Genomic DNA, 7,045 nt, shown 5'->3' with positions numbered 1-7,045 from the left:
GGTTAAAGGACTCTAACAGGGCTGTACCGCAGGTTAAAGGACTCTAACAGGGCTGTACCGCAGGTTAAAGGACTCTAACAGGGCTGTACTGCAGGTTAAAGGACTCTAACAGGGCTGTACTGCAGGTTAAAGGACTCTAACAGGGCTGTACCGCAGGTTAAAGGGCTCTAACAGGGCTGTACTGCAGGTTAAAGGACTCTAACAGGTTAAAGGACTCTAACAGGGCTGTACTGCAGGTTAAAGGACTCTAACAGGGCTGTACTGCAGGTTAAAGGACTCTAACAGGCTAAAGGACTCTAACAGGGCTGTACTGCAGGTTAAAGGACTCTAACAGGGCTGTACTGCAGGTTAAAGAACTCTAACAGGTTACAGGACTCTAACAGGGCTGTACTATAATTCCCGAGATTACAAAAGAACCCGCACACACACAGACACAAATACTCACCTGTTCTCTTGTTGATGACCTCCACTATCGTAGAAGGGAAGTAGCCCACGCGGTCATTTCCTGTACGGTTGTCATGGATACAGCCCTTCCAGCGCCCGTCAACATGCTGCTCGAGAACCTGCCAGAGAGAACAAGTAATACATTCAACATAGCAGAGTAGATAATAAACAGAGAACCGTAGAATATAATAAACAGAGAACAGTAGAATATAATAAACAGAGAACAGTAGAATATAATAAACAGAGAACAGTAGAATATAATAAACAGAGAACAGTAGAATATAATAAACAGAGAACAGTAGAATATAGTAGAATATAATAAACAGTAGAACATAATAAACAGAGAACAGTAGAATATAGTAGAATATAATAAACAGAGAACAGTAGAATATAATAAACAGAGAACAGTAGAATATAATAAACAGAGAACAGTAGAATATAATAAACAGAGAACAGCAGAATATAATAAACAGAGAACAGTAGAATATAATAAACAGAGAACAGTAGAATATAATAAACAGAGAACAGTAGAACATAATAAACAGAGAACAGTAGAATAGAATAAACAGAGAACAGTAGAACATAATAAACAGAGAACAGTAGAATAAACAGAGAACAGTAGAATATAATAAACAGAGAACAGTAGAATATAATAAACAGAGAACAGTAGAATATAATAAACAGAGAACAGTAGAATATAATAAACAGAGAACAGTAGAATATAATAAACAGAGAACAGTAGAACATAATAAACAGAGAACAGTAGAATAGAATAAACAGAGAACAGTAGAACATAATAAAGAGAGAACAGTAGAATATAGTAGAATATAATAAACAGAGAACAGTAGAATATAATAAACAGAGAACAGTAGAATATAATAAACAGAGAACAGTAGAATATAGTAGAATATAATAAACAGAGAACAGCAGAATATAATAAACAGAGAACAGTAGAATAAACAGAGAACAGTAGAATATAATAAACAGAGAACAGTAGAATATAATAAACAGAGAACAGTAGAATATAATAAACAGAGAACAGTAGAATATAATAAACAGAGAACAGTAGAATATAATAAACAGAGAACAGTAGAATATAATAAACAGAGAACAGTAGAATATAATAAACAGAGAACAGTAGATAACAGAGAACAGTAGAATAACACAGAGAACAGTAGAATATAATAACAGAGAACAGTAGAATATAATAAACAGAGAACAGTAGAATATAATAAACAGAGAACAGTAGAATATAATAACAGAGAACAGTAGAATATAATAAACAGGAACAGTAGAATATAAAAACAGAGAACAGTAGAATATAATAAACAGAGAACAGTAGAATATAATAAACAGAGAACAGTAGAATATAATAAACAGAGACAGTAGAATAATAAACAGAGAACCGTAGAATATAATAAAAGAGAAACAGTAGAATATAATAAACAGAGAACAGTAGAACATAATAACAGAGAACAGTAGAATAATAAACAGAGCAACAGTAGAATAATAACAGAGAACAGTAGAATAATAACCAGAGAACAGTAGAATAATAATAAACAGAGAACATAGAATATAAAACAGAGAACAAGTAGAATATACTAAACAGAGAACAGCAGAACATAATAAACAGAGAACAGTAGAATATAATAACAGAGAACAGTAGAATATAATAAACAGAGAACAGTAGAATATAATAAACAGAGAACAGCAGAATATAATAAACAGAGAACAGTAGAATATAATAAACAGAGAACAGTAGAACATAATAAACAGAGAACAGTAGAATAAACAGAGAACAGTAGAATATAATAAACAGAGAACAGTAGAATATAATAAACAGAGAACAGTAGAATATAATAAACAGAGAACAGCAGAATATAATAAACAGAGAACAGTAGAATATAATAAACAGAGAACAGTAGAATATAATAAACAGAGAACAGTAGAATATAATAAACAGAGAACAGCAGAATATAATAAACAGAGAACAGCAGAATATAATAAACAGAGAACAGTAGAATATAATAAACAGAGATCAGTAGAATATAATAAACAGAGAACAGTAGAATATAATAAACAGAGAACAGTAGAATAATAAAAGAGAACAGTAGAATATAATAAACAGAGAACAGTAGAATATAATAAACAGAGAACAGTAGAATATAATAAACAGAGAACAGCAGAATATAATAAACAGAGAACAGTAGAATATAATAAACAGAGAACAGTAGAATATAATAAACAGAGAACAGTAGAATATAATAAACAGAGAACAGTAGAATATAATAAAAAGAGAACAGTAGAATATAATAAACAGAGAACAGTAGAATATAATAAACAGAGAACAGTAGAATATAATAAACAGAACAGTAGAATATAATAAACAGAGAACAGTAGAATATAATAAACAGAGAACAGTAGAATATAATAAAAAGAGAACAGTAGAATATAGAAGAGTAGCGTAAAACAGAATAGATTAGAATATAATAGACCAGATTAGACTAGAATAGAATAGAGCAGAATAGAAAATAATAGAATAGAAAATAATTTAGAAAAAGGAAAGAAGAAACACTAACGCTCTAACTGTTGATGTTATCTCCTGTATCTATCCTCTATCCTTCTCTAACTGTTCCTGTTATCTCCTGTATCTATCCTCTATCCTTCTCTAACTGTTCCTGTTATCTCCTGTATCTATCATCTATCCTTCCCTAACTGTTCCTGTTATCTCCTGTATCTATCATCTATCCTTCCCTAACTGTTCCTGTTATCTCCTGTATCTATCATCTATCCTTCTCTAACTGTTGATGTTATCTCCTGTATCTACCCTTCTCTAACTGTTCCTGGTATCTCCTGTATCTATCCTCTATCCTTCTCTAACTGTTGATGTTATCTCCTGTATCTATCCTTCTATAACTGTTCCTGTTATCTCCTGTATCTACCCTTCTCTAACTGTTCCTGTTATCTCCTGTATCTATCCTTCTCTAACTGTTCCTGGTATCTCCTGTATCTACCCTTCTCTAACTGTTCCTGTTATCTCCTGTATCTATCCTTCTATAACTGTTCCTGTTATCTCCTGTATCTATCCTCTATCCTTCTCTAACTGTTGATGTTATCTCCTGTATCTACCCTTCTCTAACTGTTCCTGGTATCTCCTGTATCTATCCTCTATCCTTCTCTAACTGTTGATGTTATCTCCTGTATCTATCCTTCTATAACTGTTCCTGTTATCTCCTGTATCTACCCTTCTCTAACTGTTCCTGTTATCTCCTGTATCTATCCTTCTCTAACTGTTCCTGGTATCTCCTGTATCTACCCTTCTCTAACTGTTCCTGTTATCTCCTGTATCTATCCTTCTCTAACTGTTCCTGGTATCTCCTGTATCTACCCTTCTCTAACTGTTCCTGTTATCTCCTGTATCTATCCTCTGTCCTTCTCTAACTGTTCCTGTTATCTCCTGTATCTATCCTTCTCTAACTGTTCCTGTTATCTCCTGTATCTATCCTTCTATAACTGTTCCTGTTATCTCCTGTATCTACCCTTCTCTAACTGTTCCTGTTATCTCCTGTATCTATCCTTCTCTAACTGTTCCTGGTATCTCCTGTATCTACCCTTCTCTAACTGTTCCTGTTATCTCCTGTATCTATCCTCTGTCCTTCTCTAACTGTTCCTGTTATCTCCTGTATCTACCCTTCTCTAACTGTTCCTGTTATCTCCGGTATCTACCCTTCTCTAACTGTTCCTGTTATCTCCGGTATCTATCCTCTATCCTTCTCTAACTGTTCCTGTTATCTCCTGTATCTACCCTTCTCTAACTGTTCCTGTTATCTCCGGTATCTATCCCCTATCCTTCTCTAACTGTTCCTGGTATCTCCTGTATCTATCATCTATCCTTCTCTACCTGTTCCTGTTATCTCCTGTATCTATCCTCTATCCTTCTCTAACTGTTCCTGTTATCTCCTGTATCTATCCTTCTCTAACTGTTCCTGTTATCTCCTGTATCTATCCTTCTCTAACTGTTCCTGTTAACTCCTGTATCTATCCTCTATCCTTCTCTACCTGTTCCTGTTATCTCCTGTATCTATCCTCTATCCTTCTCTAACTGTTCCTGTTAACTCCTGTATCTATCCTCTATCCTTCTCTACCTGTTCCTGTTATCTCCTGTATCTATCCTTCTCTAACTGTTCCTGTTATCTCCTGTATCTATCCTCTATCCTTCTCTAACTGTTCCTGTTAACTCCTGTATCTATCATCTATCCTTCTCTAACTGTTCCTGGTATCTCCTGTATCTATCCTCTATCCTTCTCTAACTGTTCCTGTTATCTCCTGTATCTATCCTTCTCTAACTGTTCCTGTTATCTCCTGTATCTATCCTCTATCCTTCTCTAACTGTTCCTGTTATCTCCTGTATCTATCCTCTATCCTTCTCTAACTGTTCCTGTTATCTCCTGTATCTATCCTCTATCCTTCTCTAACTGTTCCTGGTATCTCCTGTATCTATCCTTCTCTAACTGTTCCTGGTATCTCCTGTATCTATCCTCTATCCTTCTCTAACTGTTCCTGGTATCTCCTGTATCTATCCTTCTCTACCTGTTCCTGTTATCTCCTGTATCTATCCTCTATCCTTCTCTAACTGTTCCTGTTATCTCCTGTATCTATCCTTCTCTAACTGTTCCTGTTATCTCCTGTATCTATCCTCTATCCTTCTCTAACTGTTCCTGGTATCTCCTGTATCTATCCTTCTCTAACTGTTCCTGTTATCTCCTGTATCTATCCCCTATCCTTCCCTAACTGTTCCTGTTATCTCCTGTATCTATCCTCTATCCTTCTATAACTGTTCCTGTTATCTCCTGTATCTATCCCCTATCCTTCCCTAACTGTTCCTGGTATCTCCTGTATCTATCCTCTATCCTTCTCTAACTGTTCCTGGTATCTCCTGTACACTCTGACTCAGGGCCGTGTGTGTGTGTGTGTGTGTGTGTGTGTGTGTGTGTGTGTGTGTGTGCGCGCGCAAGCGTGTGCGTGTGTGCGTGCGTGCGTGCGTGTGTGTGTGTGCGTGCGTGTGTGTGTGTGTGTGTGTATAGTGTGTGTGTGTGTGTGTGTATAGTGTGTGTGTATAGTGTGTGTGTGTGTGTGTGTGTGTGTGTGTGTGTGTGTGTGTGTGTGTGTGTGTGTACCGTGATCACGTCCCCAGTCTTGATGTTGAGGCTGGTCAGGTCGTAGTTGTTGCAGTAATCCTTTAAGGCCCTGACCTGGAGGGCCGCTGAGGCATCTGGGAGAGAGACATGCTGCTTTAATATCTCACACACACACACACACACACACACACACACACACACACACACACACCCCGTACCTCTGAGTAGCTGTTTGATCTCCCGGCTGGCCTGGGAAGCAGAGAACTGGTAAACGATATCCAGGGCTGTTTGGCTGTAGGTGTTTCTCACCGCTGCATTGATACCACTCTGGAGAGACAAGGATCAGGGTTACAGCTTCTATAACCACCACCTGCCCTGGTTATAACCCTGCACAGGAAGTACACTGCGTTTATACCACTCTGGAGAGACAAGGATCAGGGTTACAGCTTCTATAACCACCACCTGCCCTGGTTATAACCCTGCACAGGAAGTACACTGTGTTGATACCACTCTGGAGAGACAAGGATCAGGGTTACAGCTTCTATAACCACCACCTGCCCTGGTTATAACCCTGCACAGGAAGTACACTGTGTTGATACCACTCTGGAGAGACAAGGATCAGGGTTACAGCTTCTATAACCACCACCTGCCCTGGTTATAACCCTGCACAGGAAGTACACTGCGTTTATACCACTCTGGAGAGACAAGGATCAGGGTTACAGCTTCTATAACCACCACCTACCCTGGTTATAACCCTGCACTAGTGCCCCTACCCTGGTTATAACCCTGCACTAGTGCCCCTACCCTGGTTATAACCCTGCACTAGTGACCCTACCCTGGTTATAACCCTGCACTAGAGCCCCTACCCTGGTTATAACTCTGCACTAGTTCCCCTACCCTGGTTATAACCCTGCACTAGAGCCCCTACCCTGGTTATAACCCTGCACAGGAAGTACACTGTGTTGATTCCACTCTGGAGAGACAAGGATCAGGGTTACAGCTTCTATAACCATACCTACCCTGGTTATAACCCTGCACAGGAAATACACTGCGTTTATACCACTCTGGAGAGACAAGGATCAGGGTTACAGCTTCTATAACCACCACCTACCCTGGTTATAACCCTGCACTAGATCCCCTACCCTGGTTATAACCCTGCACTAGTGCCCCTACCCTGGTTATAACCCTGCACTAGTGCCCCTACCCTGGTTATAACCCTGCACTAGTGACCCTACCCTGGTTATAACCCTGCACTAGAGCCCCTACCCTGGTTATAACTCTGCACTAGTTCCCCAACCCTGGTTATAACCCTGCACTAGATCCCCTACCCTGGTTATAAAAATGCACAGGAAGTACACTGCGTTTATACCACTCTGTAGAGACAAGGATCAGGGTTACAGCTTCTATAACCACCACCTGCACCTACCCTGGTTATAACCCTGCACAGGTTCCTCTGCCCTGGT

At 38.7% G+C, this 7,045-nt stretch overlaps 1 long non-coding RNA gene across 1 annotated transcript; it reads right to left on the bottom strand.

Moving 5' to 3' along the window:
• Nucleotides 1–379: 379 nt before the first annotated feature.
• LOC115184384 (uncharacterized) lies at nt 380–5,972 on the bottom strand. The gene is made up of 3 exons (XR_003874330.1): nt 5,801–5,972; nt 5,622–5,716; nt 380–563 (listed from the first exon to the last, which is right to left on the bottom strand). It is a non-coding gene; the product is annotated as an uncharacterized LOC115184384 (long non-coding RNA).
• Nucleotides 5,973–7,045: the final 1,073 nt, after the last annotated feature.

Source organism: Salmo trutta, unplaced genomic scaffold (genome assembly GCF_901001165.1).
Source record: "Salmo trutta unplaced genomic scaffold, fSalTru1.1, whole genome shotgun sequence".
NCBI lineage: Eukaryota > Metazoa > Chordata > Actinopteri > Salmoniformes > Salmonidae > Salmo > Salmo trutta.
The sequence above is the reverse complement of the archived record's forward strand: the minus strand, read 5'-3'. Positions and strand labels throughout refer to the sequence as shown.